The sequence below is a fragment of the Furipterus horrens genome, unplaced genomic scaffold (assembly GCF_987537825.1).
Source record: "Furipterus horrens unplaced genomic scaffold, mFurHor1.1.pri manual_scaffold_17, whole genome shotgun sequence".
Lineage (NCBI taxonomy): Eukaryota > Metazoa > Chordata > Mammalia > Chiroptera > Furipteridae > Furipterus > Furipterus horrens.
The window spans coordinates 8,364,267-8,383,891 of record NW_028327187.1 but is presented as its reverse complement, the minus strand read 5'-3'; positions in this window follow the sequence as shown (position 1 = coordinate 8,383,891).

The following is a 19,625-nucleotide window of genomic DNA, read 5'->3' as shown; positions in this document are numbered from 1 at the left end:
TCAAAGGCTTAAGTAGTGTGAGGCAATATGAGGCAGGAGGATGAGTAGATTCCTACTTTTCAAATCACCAGCTACCTTTCACCACCCATTTCCGTATTTCCTCCAGCTAAGATATTGTCCGGGTCCTTCAGGGACATGCTTCTCCCTACATCCTACCTGAGAAAATGTGAACAATATGTGCATTAATGCCAAGATTGCTATCAAAACTTTTCAACTCCGACCTACCCCCAAACCCCCCAATCAAAGCTTGAATCCCTTTTATAACATCCCACCAAGAGTCTGTCTGTGTCATCTTTGCTCACATGCTTGCAGCGTCAGGAAGCTCACCAGCGCTCAGTGTGTATTGCCACTATGATCGGTGGGTCTGAACTCAGCAGAAAGAAAACCTTTCTGTCTCCCTTTAGTAATCACCATTGGGTCCTGGCTCTGTTCCCTTGGCCTGCACAGACCCCATCTGCTTCCTTTTCCTTGTGATAGCCCTGAACAAATCTGATGATAGCATCTCCTCTCTGAGAAGTACTTTTGGTTCCTCTAAAGTGTTTTGAGCTTAGACCTGAAGCCAGCTCCACGAGGAGTGGTCTACCAGTGTAGAGTAGGGTAGAACTATCATCTCTTTAGAGAGGTGATGTATTTGTGCTAGCGCATCCTAAACCGTTGGTCTAACCCACGTTAGTTAGTTTTTCCTTTTGAAAGATGGGGAGAAGAGGGAGCTAGCAAGATTGTGCTGACAGTTTTCTGACTCGCTCTGCTCCCTCCCTAGGTCTCTTGGGCTCCTGGCAGCCTTGCTCAGGCTTTCTCCCTGGACTCTCCTGCCTTGTTTCCGTACCACAACAGCAGAAGAGGCCTGAGATGTGGTGTCCTCAGCAGCCACTACTCTATGGATGGGGCACAAGGTATCCCATCCCACCAGAGAACTGACTCTTCATCACGTTCCCAAGACTGCTCTGCAGCATTTCTTGCTTAACCATTCTTGCTAGCCTGTGAGTTGGATTCCCCAGCCTCAGGACCACCAAACAGGTTCCTAGCTCAGCTTGAATACAGAGAAGGGGGGAGGAGATGACAATTAATGGGGAACAGTTTTACTGTGTGCACTGCCCCTCCCCCAACACATACACAGACAGACAGACACACCTACAGACATCTTGGGAGAAGCCTGACATCTTAATTTCCCATTCATCCCTTAGACTTCTGCAACCGACAGCTCTGGAACTAGCCCATTTACCAGGGTCTTCCTCCCCACATATAGGTCTCGACCCCTCTCTAGTGAGAAGCTAACTCAATTCAGTGTCCTTTTGATCTTTAAAATGGCAGTTTCTTTTATTTTTATTTCTCTTCAACTCTTGCCTCTTTTGTCCTTTCTTGGTGACTAGTCTTCTAAAACCTAAGGTTGAATTTCTAGATCCCCAGGACCAAACTCAGAGATCAGAACTTTGGTCTTTGAGGCTGTAGTGAAGTTCCTGAGATCTAGGGGGGGACACTGAAAACTTAAGGTTCTCAATGAGGCCTTACCCCAGGGCAACTCAAAGACTATTGGTGCTTTCTTGGTTTAGAGGGGGGAAAAAGTCAATTTCTAACCCGTCACCATCAGTTTTACGCGTTTCTCAGGATGAGATGATGGAATTTTTTTTTTCCTGACTGATTTCAGAGAACCTCAGGGCTCAGATGTAGGCATCACGGATTGTTTTTAAGTCTACTTTAGGTCCATAACGAGATGTTAGACTGATGCCCACTCCCTCACTGTGGGCCAGATTTTGAAGGAAAAACTGCTCAGTTGAATAGAGCAACTATCTCCTTTGTTTGGGATCAGCCGATATAGTCCAGAATGTGACTTTATTTGTAAAAGCCATCACTGCAGATAGAGGACTGCTTTGTTGATATAAGAAGGCTTCAATTTACTACATATATGGATGCTGTTCTGTATAGGTTTATAATGTGCCATCATAACAATCACCTCATTGGATCTTTTCACAGATCCTAAGGTAGGCAAGGTAAAGGTTACAATCCCTGGTTTATTGATAAGAGATGGAAAATAACTGGCCTTAAGTTACTTAGCGATGTAGGGGTAAATAGCAGAGCTAGGGGCTCTCCAAGTCTTGAAATATTCGTTTCCTGGAAGACAGTGTCCTGGAGTAGGATTATTTTGGTTTTCTGGCATATCTGTCCCAGAAAACAACTCTCTTGGAAGGAAATATGGTAGAGACAAATAAGGTCATTATGCCTGGAAATGAGTGACGTAATGTCTTTTCCCATCATACCAAGCCTATCCTCTCCCCTTCCTACCAGTTTCCCCACCCCACTTTGAAGCCAACCTGGATGTACATTCTCTGCAATGTCTGATCTCAGTGGGAAGCTAAGAGACTTTCCATTCGGCACTGACTCTCAAGAGGTCAAAAAGCAGGGCTACAAGGTTACACATGACTCTTTCTTCTTGTCTACCTCTCTCCTTTGCCTTTGCGGTGTGAAGAGAAAAGATAAAGGCCGGAGCTATTAGGAGCATTCATCCTACTTTGCCTCTACCCCACTATGTTCCTCAGTTAAATTTAAGTCTCTGATACTAGTTTAGAGAAGACTTGAGAGTTTAATTTTATTTAGAGGTAGGCAGAGGGCAATTATCCCATCTTTAAAAGCTTCACCCAGCCAATATTTGAGCAAATATGTCAATTATAACACTTCAGTGTTTTATAGTCTAGAAAAATTTATTCATACATTTTGCCTATTTTCAAGATGAGGATGGCTTTTCAGCCCTTTGGCTACAATCAAGTGTAAAGATGAGGAAACTGAGGTGCAGACCAGAGTAGTAACTTAACCAAAGCAGTTTATATTTGGGAAAGGTAGCCTGCCCCCCATACCCTCTCCCAGAGTCACGTATGGATCCCATAGTTGATACAAGAGGCCAGAAAAGAGAAAGTAGAACAGAAACCGCTCCTGATATGGCAGAGGGACAGTGAAGGCTGTTGGAGGTCACTGGCTGTTTTTCCTCCATTACCTACCTAACCCTTAAAAGATCACTAAGGAACATAGAAAAGAACAGGAAAGAGACTTAGGGGATTGATTAAAACAGTTCATCCCACTACTAGAAAAAGCAGCCAGCTTCATAATCAAGTGTTGATGAAGAAAGCTTCCACTGAAAGATAGTACATGTCACTTGCATCTGAGATGGAAAGGGCTTCATTTGCTTGCTTTTGTTTTTGTTTGTTTGACTTTTGCTTTTTTCTCCTTGTAACTCTTACCTTCTATGACCTATAAGGTTTCTTCTGCCTTCTGCCAGGTCCCTCTAGACTCACTGCACTCCCTGGGTCAGCTGGAAGGTTTTACACATGTTTGAGCAGCAATGGTCCTGCACTGCAGCATAGAGAAGGGCAAGCAATTTCCTTGTGGATCTCCAGGGCCTCAACCCTTCGAGGTGCTATATCTCTCTAGCTCCAGCAGAGAAGAGAGCAGGGGTGGGGTTTGCTCTCCTGGAACCTTACAGAACATTTCTGAGCCAAGGTGACCTTCCCACTGGGGCCTGATTTCCACAAACCACCTTTCAGTAGTCCCCAAAGATACCCCGTAATCCACTTAGGGGCAGCTGAGTGGGGTGAAGAAAGGAGCCTCACTTCTTTCTATGGCCATGTTAAGTAGATCCCAGATCTCCCACCACCCCTTTCCATTTCATTCTCTCTGAAGAGTTTTGGCTTCAGTTCTTACCTATACATCCTAATACCAGGGAGGAACAAGCTCCATGGAGGATATTCTTTATTATTTGGTTATCTTTCTGAAGCCTATACAGCTAGTTCTTGCCCCACAAGTATCTATTGGTTAATTAAGTACATGAACCATCACGAGGCCATAGCCCTGGAAAAGGCATGCACTCTACACAAGGCCTCTGCTTTCACGATCATATTAACTGCATCTTTGGAGACAGTCTCTCTATAAATGCTGATTAAGGGCCCTGGGGCAAGCCATAGGTCAGGGTGATAAAAGCACCCAGAGTGAAAGCTGAAAGGCCCCATTGTACTTGACTGGGGATTAGAAGTAACCAAATAACAGGTCTGCATCAAGCAGCCTGGCCTCGCACAAGTATTAGCAAATATGGGTCAGCCAAGGGTTTAGGCCTTGGCCTTTGACTTCTCTGTTCCTATCTTTCTGGGACACTTTATTCTTATCTCTCTGGCTTTAATTAGTCTTTTTCTACACCTTCTTGTAGGGTAAGAACTAGTATCCAAACAGATGATTCAGCTTGAGCAGGCCTTAGGTGTTGAAAGGTCACGATGTTCTTGGCAGTGGTTTAAGTCCACATCTAGCACTGCTGTTCTATGGGAAGAATAGCGACTGTAACACAGTAATAATGACAATAATATAATGATAAAATGACACAGTCAGCCCTCTTGCTTCACCGCCTGCTGTAGACTGTATAATTTAAAAACTCTTTGACACCCGTAGTCTCATTTGATCCTCACAAATCCCTGAACTGGGATTCATTATATTCCTTTAAAGAAGTGGAGATCAGCTCATATTAGACACATGGCTTGGCAGGCTAGAGGTCAGTCTGGCCCAGGTCTCCTGATTTCCAGGCCAGGGCTTTCCCCGCTACTCAAGGCATCCCCTTAAAAATACTTGACAATGGTACAGTTATCATAGCGGCAATGGGGGCAGCACTGCAGAAGAGCCAGCAGTCATGTAGCAAAAACCTCCCAACGGTGTGTGTAAGCACAGTTACTACAATGTTCAAGATGAGTCCCACCCAACATAGTACACTTCCTGGCTGAAATATCCACACCTACATAGCTTCTTAGTGCTGACTTTTGCTGTAGCAGTGAAGTTATCAGCCTTGGTTTCTGAGGTTACCTCACCCCACAGTTGTGCCAGCCAGGAGCAATATCCTTTATGGTATGAGCATTGTGTGGCCATCCCAAGCCGCACCCAGAATCATCTTGGTTCTAACTTTCTTTCTGAAGTTCCAAAGCTGGCACTGGCAATGAGAATACAGAAATAGTTTTATTTACTTTTTAAGGTATTTTGGGTAGTGGTAAGGTAAAGCATGCGTTTCTTTAAAGCTGTTGTTTGGCCATGGCAAATATCACATTCAAGTGTTTGCTCCTGGAAAGTGCTTTTAAATACTTCTTTCCTTTGCTTTTAAAGTTTGGCCATCTTTGCTTCAGCGCTTTGCTTTTATCTGTTTTTTCTACTTGGGAGTTATTGGTCAGTGGAAACACAAAAGACGCTTAATATAAATATTTTGAACATACCCCTGAGCCTAGAGAATAGTTGTCTATATTTCAACTAGCGAAAGAAAGTTGTTTTTGTTTGCTAAGGCAGTGGAAGTGTTTCTTGGGGATGAGTTTGGTTTTTCGGTTCACTATTTTTCCCTCTGCACACCTTCATTGGAGTTTTGACAGGGATGTCTGAGAGCAACTTTCTCCGCCAAGGTTCTCAGAGCCAGGCTAGGTGATACTGGAGCGCTCTGTCTTCAACATACCACCCTGCTATACCGGGAATGTAATCTCTCATGCCCCTGAATCCATGCCTGCCTCACTAACAAGGTCTTTGGCATTTTACATTGAATGTAGATAAATCGTGATTATTTTCTCCCTTGTAAATTGGATATTTACAGAGGTTTTCTTAGATTTTCTTGAATCTTGAACCATATGCATGTGAAGCTACTGACAGGGTTGTGTTTTACTTCTGATGCTCTGGAAATATTTTATATTAGCCAATAAACAGAAATATATCCAAATACCGTGTTTAATCCTCTACTTTCAATGAATCAAGGCCCCTCATTTGGCTGGTGTGTCTTTGATCAGTGAGTATAGCAAAGAAATGGGTTCTTGTCAGTGGATGCAGCACAAGAAGCGGGATCCACTCACTTGTCACCCAAGAGATCTGGGCTATATCCACACTCTCCTTTTATATTTTTAATTGTTTATGACATTTATATTCTCATCTGGGCTACAGATTAATACTAGACATTTTTGTGTTCTAAACTACTACCTCTTTTTTAAAATTTATTTTCAGAGGTGGGGAAGGGAGGGAAAAAGAGAGGGAAAGAAACATCGATGTGCCAGAGAAGCATCCATCAGTTGCCTCTCACATGTCCGCAACCAGGGGCCTGCCCCCACACCCCAGGAATGTGCCCTGACCAGGAATCGAATCAGGGACCTTTTGGCTCTGTGGAAGGATGCCCAACCCACTGAGCTACACCAGTCAGAGATAAATTCTTAGCTCTTAAACAGAGTTCCATGACCCTAAGAGGACTGTGTCCATTCTCCTGAGGTCTATAGAACCTTTAGAAATGTGTGCATGTGTGTGTTTTCATTTGGATCATAATAGTCTTTCAAACATAAGCATATTCTATCTTTGCCATCTGCATGATTACCTCTTAAGCAGTTTTTCCTTGCCATTTCAGAGTCCGTGTTAGTGTTTACAATCTCTTCGGATTCAAGGAATCACTTAAACAGATAGCATTTAACTTTGAATGCTGTGTTTGACTATAGTCTTATTTAAAAGCTAGTAAGAATCAAGTTTCCTACCATCTTTAATATTATGTAATACCAACACCAACAGATGTTGGCAAGGATGTGAAGAACTGGGAACGCTCCTATATTGCTGGTGGGATTGTAAAATGGTACACTGGGTTTTAAAAACAGTCTCGCAGTTCCTCTAAAGTTAGAGTTACCATATGATCCAATAATTCTACTCTTAGGTATATAGGCCAAGATAACTAAAAATATGTGTCCACACAACACTTTTACACAAATATTAATAGAAACATAAAGTGGAAACAACGCAAATGTCTATCAATTGGTGAATAGATAAATATATTGCTCTATATACATAAAACGGAATACTATTCAATAATAAAAAAAGATTGAACTGATACAGAGTATGTCAAAGATGAACCTCAAAACAAAACAAAACAAAACAAAACAAATGAACCTCAAAGCATGCTAAATGAAAGTGTCAGACGCACAGATCACATACTATATGATTCCATTTACACAAAATGTCCATAATGGCAAGCTAATAGAGACAGAAGGTGGATTAGTGACTGCCTGGGGCTGGAGCAGAGAAAAGGGATTGAATCTAGATGGGCATAAGGGATCTTATTTGGGGATGAAAATGTTCAAAATACTGACAATGATGGCTCCAGCACTCTGCAAAGTTAGTAAAAGTCATTGATATGTACACTTTAAACGGATGAATTTTATAATATGTAAAATATACCTCAATAAAGCTTTTTTTAAAATCCATGCTCACTGATCTTGGTATACACTGTGTTGGTTTACCAATTTGATTACTTTCCAAGCATGTGCTTTGCCACAAACAAACTCAATCTGTCATACATACACATACATACACACACACACACACACACACACACACACACACACCCAGTTTACTCAATTCAGGATAAAAGAAAGATATAATCTGAGTCTTCTTCAGTCTCTTTATTTCGAGCTCTCTCTATATAACTTCAAAGAAAGAGGAAGGCTGCATCTAGGAGGAACTTAGAGGAGAAAGACTGAGAAGGTATCACTCAGACCAAAGGAGGAAGAATGAAGAAAACCACTATAGCTTCAGGGCTAAGTAAGGAAAATATTTATATTGGGAGATACCATCACAGGCTACAGAGGAGTTTACTGAAGGGGCCATCACAGAATGGGGGAGGAGTAACTGGGAATTACCTGGTAGTAAGAGGCCAGGGCTTGTGGTGTTATGCCTCTGTCAGAAATAAAAATAAAAATAAAACAAAACAAAACAAAAAAAACCTTTTTGCTCAACCGGGCTTACCATTCTCACTCAAAAATGTTTCAGTACTGGAGAGTCTCCCTAGGAGCTTCTCAGTATCACATAGTAATATAAAATTATTATCAGCTCATGATATAACAATCACTCCCATATAGCCAGAATAACCACATTGATAACACTATCTCCTTGTCCACAATGGTATCACTGAAGGAACACGGTGAACATCTGAGTTCTTATTCAATATTTTACCTCCGACATTCAGTAGCTGGCATAAGACCTTTGCCCTGTTTTGGACAATGATCTCTAAGAGCCTTCCAACACTGATGTGCCGTAAACATGCGGGACCGAACTTTATCGTAGACTCACTCTTGATACAGGAGAGCTCAAAGAAGAAAAAGAACAGAGAAGACAACCAGAAATGGTGACTAGAACACAACTCAGTAAATAACAGGGGCTTGTTTATGTTTTTCACCTATGAACTTCATTAACATTTGCCATTACCTTTGGAGTCAGTTATTTTTAATCCCCTGTCAGTTTAACTAAATTTTGATGAAATGGGCCTCCACCTGCATTTGAGAAAGTAGAAACAACAAAGACACAGGTCGCAGTGCACTTTTCTGTTCATTAGATCTATTGGTTAAAGTAGTAAATTAGTAACGATATTAAACAATATTATATTACACTAAACAACACATATGATAAAGATTAAAAGACCTGGGCTTGATTAGAAACTCTTCTTCCATGAAGACATAGTTGTTGACAATCACTGATGGATCTCTTTTTAATTTTATCTCCACACTGTCTTATATAGTATGTGTTTCTTAGATACATTAATTGAACCTTCCTACCCTAGTCAAAAACTTCTACAGCAGTAATTCTTAACCTTGGCTTTATAGTTGAATCACCTGGGGAGTTATAAAAACACTGATATCTAGACCTCATTCGTAGAGATTTTGACTTAATTGTTCTAGAGTCCAGCCTGGACATAGGATTTTAAAAATCTCCCCAAGTGATACTAATGAGTAGCCAGGATTGAGAATCTCTTCCACGTAGAGAAATTCTCCTAATGGCTTTCCTTATCATTGTCACAGGTAATCTATTTACTCTGCTAAAAGGCCCTTTTAAAACTCCCGAACTTCCTGTTTTCTGCTTCTTCATCTGTAGGCAGAAGCCAAGAGGGGAGCCTCTATAGGACTATCGCTTTTCCTTTTATTAAACTTAACTCTTTCCCCTTTGAGATTGAAACTGGTGTTCTTCCTAATCTGTATTAAATGATCTTCTACTAATTATTCCAATTACACATTTAGGTATAAAATTATGCTCAAATATTCTTCCTGGGCAGAGTCTGCAGGCTACAAAATCAAGCCACATTCTTAAAAAAAAAGGCTTGAAGTTCCAGATCAAGGAGCAATACAGGTATTTCTGTATCCCTCCCATTAAGTACAGCTAATATCCTTGAACATTATATATATATATATATATATATATATATATATATATATATATATATATATAAAATGCGAAGGCCCTGAGCTGTGGAGATAATTCAGACCATCTAGGGGTTATGTAACCTAATGAACAATAAAGCAGTGCATTTTTTTGGTTTTCTTCTTGTTGCATATATCTCACACTGGGTGACAGAAAAGCCAGAAACACAGAAACACCAATGAGCACACACCAATAAAACGCCCCCCACCCAAGTTCCTGCTCTCTCCAGCCAAAAGACAAGAAAAGAGGCAATCTAGCAAGACAGAAACTTTCTAGATCGTAACTGCTCTACATCATGGAAGTCACTGTGGTCCCATACCCATTCTTCTCAGTAAAGGCAGTGTGGGGAGCAAAGACTTCTGCCTTTACAATCTGCTCTAATTAGGCCAGGGTGGTATCAGAGAACATCAAATGGAGACTGGGGCCTTTTATCAATTCCTTATGGTAATAAGCATTCCCCCGTGGCATAAGTAGAGGCCTAGTGAAGGGGGGCTGGAATTATTTTACTTAGCATAAAACCCTCTACATCCATCCATGTTGTCACAAAAGGCAAATTTCATTCCTTTTTATTGCTGCATAATATTAACTGTTTCTATACAACACATCTTTTTTTGCAGTTTGTATCGTTTTAAATTTTATCTTGTTATTGAATTTATTGGGGTGACATTGGTTCACAAAATCAAATAGGGTTTGCCCTGACAAGTAGGTTGGGGCATCATCCCACACACCAAGATGTTGTGGGTTTGATCCCACGTCAGGGCACATGCCTAGGTTAAAGGGTTGATCCCCAGTTGGGGCAATCCAATTTACGTTTCTTGTTTATCTCTCACATCAATGTTTCTCTCTCTCTCTCTCTCTCTCTCTCTCTCTCTCTCTCTCTCTTTCTCTCTCTCCCTCGCTTTCTCTCTCTCCCTCTCTCCTCCTCCTCCTCCTCCTCTCTCTCTCCCTTCCCCCTCCCCTCCCTCTCCCTCTCCATCTCCCTCTCGTCAATAAACATACTCTAGTGAGGATTTTAAAAAGTTACAAAAAAAATACTTCACAGTTGCATTAACATCATGGGGAATAAGAAGACTTCTTTATTTCCCCCCTCAAAATTATAACAAGTCAGACCACTATATGCAACAATGATCTCCCGTTTATGGCAATACACAATGGAGAGATCCACACGTTGAAACATCTGAAGATTCCATATCAGAACAAGTAGAGGAGGCAGGATAGAGAAAAGACACAGTCAGGGACTGTCATGCCTGGCACCTGCGGGATCCTCAGCTGACGAAGTAGCATTTGAGGACTCAGGCTGCAACTATCACATAGCAGTCCGGAGGGCGGTAAGGGCAGAAGCAGCATTCTGGCCTGAGTAGAAGCACCTGTTGAGACTAAACCCAGTGAGAGGGGTAGGGATGCAACATCGAGTGGTAGCCGCACACTAGAAGTTGGCATTACTAGTAAGAAGGCAAGGCTGCAGACTCGCAAACCCATCTCCACTCTTCCTCCTCATTTACCCATGTGGTGGAACCTCGTAAAAGCTGAACCCGGTAGAGATAGCAGAGACGCCTTGCATAGCAGAATGTGGCTGGCATCCTCTGGTTAAAAGAAGGCAGCACCAAGAACTCACGGGCCTGGAACCTCGTTGCCTGCCACATCTTACCATGGGTGTGGTACTCTGAAACCAAGGCAACCCGGACACAGAGGGGACACCCACTACCTCGGTGAATATGGGGCATTTTCCACAACAAAGGCAACACTACCCCACTAAGACCCTGAAGTGCCAGTAGTGCAGGTGAGAAAACAAAAACCTGTGCTATAGCACCATCTACTGGAAAAGAAAAGAACGACATCTATTCGCGAAGCTAATAAATTAAGAGCAAAATTACTTTAAATTCACAGGCACAGAAACAATCCATCAAGTACCAATGTAGCTCAAAAAAAAAAAAATCTAAAACAAAATTCAAAGACATGGAAGATTGTGATTTAAATAACAGAGAATTCAAGATTGCATTTATGAAAAAACTCAACGAGATACAAGTTAGCTCAGAAAAGCAGTTTAATGAGGTCAGGAATAAAATTAATAAACAAAGGGAACACCGTACTGAAAATAATAACGCTATTTAAAAGAACCAAACAGAAATTCTGAAGCCTAGGAGAGCAATAAATGAGATGAAGAATGCACTAGAGAGCATTGGAACTAGAGCAGACCAGATGGAAGACAAATCTAATGAACTCAAAAATAGAAATCTAGAAGTGGCTCATAAAGAAGAAGAGATAGCTGAGATTTAAAGAATGAAAGAGCTCTATGAGAACTATCTGGCTCCCTTAGAAAAAGTAATATAAGAAAAATGGGGATATCAGAAGGAGAAGAGAGGGACAAGGAAATAGAGAGCCTCTTCAAGCAAATATTGGGCTGGCCTAAAAGGTTGTTTGTTTGTTTTCTCTGTAGGATGGCTCTAGTAGTGCGTAGTTGTCTTTAAATTGATTCAAAACAATTTTGTTACATTGTATTGTGACAGCTGTCATATCAGCGTGCATTTTTTAAAAACATAAAAATGGGTGAATTTTGGGGTAGCCATTTTAATGTTGAAGATGGAAGAAAATAGGCAACACTTTTGGCACAGTATGCATTATTGTTTTGAGAAAGGTAAAAAAGCAACTGAAATGCAAAGAAAGATCTGTGCAGTGTATGGAGAAGGTGCTGTGACTGATCAAACGTGTCAAAAGTGGTTTACAGAGTTTCATGCTGGAGATTCCTCACTGGATGATGCTCCATGGTCAGGTAGACCAGTTGAAGTTGATAGTGAGCAATGAAATTGAGAAACTGACTGAGAATAATCAACATTATACCACAGGGGAGATGGCAGACATACTCAAAATATCCAGGTCAATAGAGTTATTGGTGAAAATAAAAAATGTGTCTTTTATTTTATAGAAAAAGCTAAACAGACTTTTTGGCCAACCCAATAATTAACAAGGACTTCCCAAACCTATGGCAAGAACTGGACCTTCTAACTTAAGAGCTAACGGAGCACCTAATTATTTCAATGAAAAAACACCATCTCCAAAACATATTATATTAAAACTCTCAAAAGTCAAGACAAAGAAAGAATTATGAAGGCAGCCGGGGCGGGGGCGGGGGGGACTGTATCCTACAAAGGAAACCCTATTATATTATCAGCAGGCTTTGCAGGAGAAATCTTACAAGCGAGGAGATAGTGGAATGAAAATTCAAAATATTGAAAGAATGAAACCACCAGCCAAGAATAATATATCCAGCAAAGTTATTCTTTAGATACGAAGGTGAAATAAAGGCTATTGCAGGCAAACAATAGCTGAGGGAATTTACTACCACAGGACCTGTGTAACAAGAAATGTTGAAAGAAACATTTGTAGCTAAAACAAATAGACAAAAGCATACAATACTTTGAGTAAGATGAAAAAACACAGACCAAAACAGGAAATTTCAACTTTCTTTCAGAATAAGGTATTGAAAGTTAATTGTACCATAAAGGGTAAAGGGGAAAACATTTTAAAAGACCAACTTCTGCCATTTGTAAATGTACAGCATGAAAAGGATGATTTGTAACAAAAACATAAGCAGGGAAGGGGAAAAGACTGAACTTGCACAAGTGAATGAATATAACACACAATCAGAAGGAAAAGGACTATTGTATGAATTTTTTTTTTTTTACATAAACCTAATGGTAATGACAAAATGAAAATCCAGGGCTGAGACAGGTAACATAAAAAGGAGGAAACATTTTAAAAATCACAGGAAACCGCCAAACTGAAATCGCAGACAGGAATACAAGGAAAACAAAACAATGAAGACACAGAGCAACCGGAAAATGAAGAATAAATGGCTGCACTAAGTCCTTATTTATCAAGAATCACCCTAATGTAAATTATCTAAACTCAGCAATCAAAGGCACAGATTGGTGGGATGGATTAAAAAAATAAAACCCAGCTATACGTAGCCTTTACAAGACCCATCTCAGCTACAAAAACAATCATAGGGTCAGAGTGAAGAGGTGAGAGATGATACTCCAAGCAAATGGCATCCTGAGAAAAATGGTGTAGCTCTATTTATGTCACATAAAACAGATTTCAAGATAAAAAGAGGTAACAAGAAAGATAGACATTTTATAATGATAAATGGAACAATACATCAATAACTCATAATACTTATATTGATATATGCACCCAACCTGGAAACAGAAAAGTATGTAAAGCAATAAGAGACCTAAAAGAAGAAATTGAAAAAAACAAAGTTATAGCAGGGGACCTAAATACCCCATTGATAGCAATGGATTGATTATCCAAAAAGAATGTCAATAAGGAAAGATGTGCCTTTAATGATACAGGAGACAAGATGGACATAATCAATATATAGAGAAATCTCCTACCCCAAATGACAGAATATGTATTATTGTCAAATATACAAGGAACATTGTCAAGGGTAAACCATGTTGCAACACAAAACTAGTCTCAATAAATTTAAGAAGACTGAAATCATACCAAGCTTATTTTCTGATGACAACGGTATGAAACTTGATATTAACTTCAAGAAGAAAGCTGGAAAAAACATGGATATATGGAAATTAAAGAACATGCTATTGAACAACTATTAGGCCAAAGAAGAAATAAAAGAGAACAAAGGATACAAAAACACAAATGAAAATTAAAATATGACATGCCAAAATTTGGGGGGTGCAGCAGAAGTGCTAAGAGGGAAGGGTTTAACATTATAGACCTACCTCAAGAAACAAGAAAAATCTCAAACAATCACTCCTTAAATGACTAGGAAAAGAAGAATAAAGCCCAAAGTCAGAACAAAGAAGGAAATAATATTTAAAGTAGACTTTTTAAAAAAGATTTTATTTATTCATTTTTAGAGAGAAGGAAGGGAGAAAGAGAGGGGGAGAAACATCAACATGTGGTTGCCCCTTGCACACCCCCAACTGGGGACCTGACCCGCAACCCAGGCATGTGCCTTGACTGGGAATTGAACTGGTGACCCTTTGGTTCTCAGGCCAGTGCTCAATCCACTGAGCCACACCAGCCAGGACATGGAGTAGAATTATTGAATATATGTGTGTGTGTTTCTCGAAGTTTATAAGTAGTATTATCACAAGTTCTGTGAGAATACTCTTTCCAAACTATGAAAAACAATGTATATTACATATATTATTAAATTTTTGTCAATTTGAGAAGCAAACAATATGGTATATTACTATGTCTTTCATGTATTTAAATTTTTCTCATATTCATAGTAGCTATTCCTGCTTCTTTGGGACTTTTTGCTTTTTCATCTTAGAATATTCAACAATTTTAAATATGATGTTACCATTTTCTTCCTCAAGGTTTAATTAGAGAAATTTTGAATTTCTTATTTAGTAGTAAGAGAAAAATCCTGGAGGTGCAGCTCCTGCCCTCTGGGCTCAGAGATCAAGTTCTCAGCTGCTTCTTTTTCTTCAACCAGATCTTCAGCTTCAGGCTTTTACTTACTTGGTTGTTTTTTATTTGTCAAGTTATTGAGTTAACGTTAGTTAATAACTGTATACTCTTGCATACTAGCCACCAAAAGTCTAGATGAATATCTGTATAATTTCAGGTGTACAACATTATTATTCAATGTCTGTATACTCTATTAGCCCAAGGTTACATAGCAAGTTAATGATGGAGCCTAAGATAAGAACCAAGGTGTCCTGCCTCCCCAGCTTATATACTTGCCATGATTATCTGGCTTGGCATTAGTTGTATTATTAGTTTTCTTACAGATGCCGTAATAAATTGTCACAAACTTAGTGGCCTACACAACACAAATTAAAGAGCTCAGAAGTCCAAAATGAGTCCTATGGGGCCAAAACCGAAGTGTTTGAAGCAGAGGTGGTTCCTTTGGGAGGTTCTGTTACTTGCCTTTCCCAGTTTTGGAGGCTGCCTGCGTTACTCAGAACATGTCCAGCTAACTCTAACCTTTTCTTCTGGTATCATATCTCTCCTCTCTGACACTCCTGACTCTCCTTCTATCAAATAAGGATCTTTATTATTACATTGAGCCCACCTGGATAATTTGGATTAATTTCTTCATGTCAAGATACTTAATTTAATCACATTTGCAAAATCTCTACTACCGCATAAGGTAACATATTCACAGGTTCTGAGAATTAGGATATGAATGTCCTTTGGAGCATATTATTCTTACAGCCACAGAAGTTGTATTCTCGGGCAAATGAAAGGAATGAACAAGCAGCCTTTTTAATACTTTTAGTCACCTGATTAGTAGGCAAAGCATAACTCAAACACAGTAAAATTCCCATTATAAAATGCCTGCCTGTATCAGATACCAGTTGCATTGTGAGTCAGCCTATGACCTGCATGGAGAGGGAGGCGCATTGCATTCACTGACTGTATCATGAAAAACATTCTCCTTGGAGAAATCTGGAGGCCTCAAGATTGCATTATTCTTACACAGAAATAAAACTTGGAAAATAAAATAGCTGTCTCAGAAAGTTATCTATCCAGCTCAATTCGAACATTTCAGAAAAAGCGCTAACCAAGAGCTATTGCTCTCATCTGTCACTCCTCTTCTAAGTCTTCTATATTAAAATCTTTTCTCGACCTTCCTTCCTCACTGTGGCTTTGTTCTCCCCATTTCTTTCTGCATTACCTCTATTGTTTACATATATATATATATATATATATATATATATATATATATATATATATATATATATATCCTCACCTAGGCTATTTCAGCTTGGGAACAACAACAAAAAGAAATGTATATATATATATATATACATACTTGTTAGCTTAAGAGCAGCCTTTACCTGCAGTCAGAGACATATATTGCTCAAGGAAGCAAGCCTTCACAACTCCCATTTATTTTCCCTTTTCAGGGGAGTGTCTGCCCATTTCTTCTGTTTCTTTTCTTTTTTTTAAGATTTTATTTATTTATTTTTAGAGAGGAGAAGGGAGGGAGAAAGAGAGGGAGAGAAACACAGATGTGTTGTTGCCTCTCACACGCCCCCAGCTGGGGACCTCACCTGCATCCCAGGCGTGTGCCCTGACTGGGAACGGAACCACCAACCCTTTGGTTTGCAGGCTGGTGCTCAACCCACTGAGCCACACCAGCCAGGGCTCTTCTGTTTCTATCTTATGTTTTTTTCCAAGCTTCCCATCAGGAAAGCTAGGCCATCAATCATTGGCTTCTCAGTCTAAATGAGCTCCTGCCTCTTGGTTTCAGAGTAAAAGTATTTTAATGCAGTTATGTTAATTCTATTGTCCTCAATCAATATTTATGTCTAACTAGAAAATGCAAATTTTGGTCGCTCCCTTTCCTGTTCCGTTACTTGTTATCAAGTGTCTGACTCTGCTTGCCAGATATTAACACATGGTAGTTGTGCTATACAGGGGACTCCCATTCAGGAAATATTCTGGGAAGGAGAATATAAAAAGTTTTGTTTCAGCTAATCTTGAACTAACTTGAGAATGAGCTGCCACTAGCTGAGAGGAGATTGTGAGTGATATTTTCTTTCCACTATTGAATAGTCTTCATTGCACACAGATCAGTGTTCCAAACCTCTCTCATCGGGAGAGTGGGGAGCAGGAATAAGGGAATACTTTGGGGTAGGAGAGAAAAATTGTTATTATCCCTGATTTCTCCAATGCCGCTCTTAATCAAATCCATTCCTATTTAGAAGCCCTTTTCCCATCAATTCCTATCCCCAGGGAAGCAACTGTTGTTACCTTCATTTTCTCCGATATCTGGATGAGCTTAATAGAATAGACAGAATACAGGAAAGGATTCAGGTACAATGCATGAGAAACCTGCCCACAGTAAACCACCAACACAATTATTAAAAGACCACTTCTCAGGACCTTAGAGCAAGATGCTGGCACAGGCAGACATGCTCACCTCTTTGCACAATCACATCAAAATTACAACTAAAATATAGAACCACCATCACTCAGAACCAGCAGAAAGTGAGTTGTATGGAAACCTGACAACTATGGAATTAAAGAAACCGCATCCATCCAGACAGGTAGGAGGGGCATAGACACAGAACAGTTGGTCTCTCGCCCACATGTGGTGGGTAAAAACTCAGGAGGGAGATCTCGGGAGTCAGGAGTCCCACTCACACACCAGGCCCCCCAGCCAAGGGTTCCAGTGCCAGGAAGATAAGTCCCCCAACTTCTCACTGCAAAAACCAGCAGGGATTGAGTCGGTAGAGGAGGCTGCTAGAGCCCCAAGCAGTTCGGACTCACCTACTCAGACTCACTCCCTCTGAGCTCCAGCACCAGGGTAGCAGCTTGAAAAGCACCAGTGGGATACAGGGAGGAAGTGAAGTATCTGGCATCAAGGTGAGCAGAGGCCGTTGTCTCTTTTCTAAACCTTCCGCCCAAGAGCCGGCAAGCTGGTGCCATATCTGAGTCTCCATTAACCTGGCTAACACTGTTTGACCTGCCTTGGAGATCCCCAGAGACTCCACCTCACCCAATTTACAGGCCCATCGAAGCTGCTTTTCCATATGAATGGCTGGTCTTGGCTCCTGCTTCACAACTTCCTAAATCCTATCAAACAAACAACAGCTGGCCTCAATGAGCTCCAAGCCTGGCACTACCAATAGATAGTTTAGATTCACAGCTTGGCTTTGCCTGGGAATCGCTAAGCCCAGCACAAGTAGCAGCCATCTCAGATTGCTTTATAGCTGAGGCAGGGTGGCCCCGGGTAACACACAGGTGGGGGCTGGCCTTGGCCTGCACAAACTTCCCCCTGAGTAGATTGGTGGCACCTTAATCTTCATTGGCACATCTAGTTTTCCCCAATATCGATGTAAGAACTGTTCAAACCTGTAAAGAAGTTTTTATGAGTTTATTTGAGTCAAACTGCCAAGAATTGCTGAGAAGCAAAATCTGAATGGATTTTTTAAATGCTATGGAAAACGGCAGTTTTACCACTTATTTTCTACATCAGGATCAAAAGGGAAAACATAACGAGGTTACATTAAATTCATTGGTGATAGATTAGGGATGTGGGAGAAAGCAAAGGAGGGGGGATTCTATGGGACTGGATAAAAAATAAAAGGAATAGACAACCTTTTTTTTATAGAGGTGGGTGCAGGATTGTTAACAGTTAACAATCGACATGATAACAATGAGGGGATTTGTGGTCTCTGCTGTGGCCTGGTGGTTGTGCTGTGAGGGTTGGGGGGAAGTAAATTGATATTCCGAGGATGTGTCTTAGCTGCAAAAAAAGACAACAGATGGGCTCAGTTAAAGTCAAGATTGACCTTTGTTAAGGAAAAGTACCAGCCTAGGATGTGACTGCACACCATGACTCTCTTTCAGTTAGAAATTTTTATGTTCAGACCCTCCTAGGTGGTTACTCCTTGTCTCTTGAGTTTGCAGGCCTCCCCTGAGCTGGTCAGGTTTCGTATGTGGCCCCTTTTTCATCCACACCAATAATACCTGACAGCACTGTGGATATTTTTCGTCGAGATTGATTTTTCCTAGGACAGTGCAAGAAACTGGGTTTCCATTTGTATTCCATATTTCTCACTGGGGACTATGGGAACACGTCACAGTGGTGAAGAAATACCCTGTATTTCCTTTAGAGAGTGCAAGAGAACCCCACACACCAAGCCGTGGGAGGTTTTCTGAATGTCCCCACCTTATCTCCTGCATACCTCAAAATTACCTGTTTGGAGAGGAAATACAATAATTTTCCTTTACCCCAACTTTTGCCTGGACCATTTGGAAATATTTTAAATCTCTATTGAATATGAAATGTTGCAGCATTACCATGTATTTACCCCAGTCAGGGTTAGAACACATGTATCTTTTTCCAGCACTCAGTTTCCCCCAGAGGTGAATACAGAAATACTGCTTCCTGCCACACACATTAAATTGAGCAGACAGAGCCAGAGGACAGTCTCGTCCGTGGACACCAAAATTTCCCTAGATATGCAGAGAATATCCTGCATCCCTCTTACAGCCAAAATTTATCTGCAGGCAATGCTGGAGTGTCCCCTCCCTCCTCCCTCCCAGATTCTGTAACCTCAAATCACCTCTTTAAAAGAGACAGTATGGTCTGTCCAGGCCCAAAGGGTGACCAAGAGCTCTGAAGACATTTTTCAATGGTCTCTCCATTTTGTTAGATCTCAGCCTCACCTCTTCATCCCAGCCATGAGAGCCACTGGCATATCCTCACAGGGATTCAGCCCCTTCCACTAACAATGCAAGATCCCCAATCTGCCAAAACAAACAAACAAAACAAAACAAAACAAAAATAAAACCCATATGGCTGAGCCTCAGCAGCTGCACACATCTGCAGAATGAAATGATTTATATTAGGAGTGTCTTGGAGCAAAACAAACATCTAATTCCATACCCGAGTAAGCAGGTTTTTG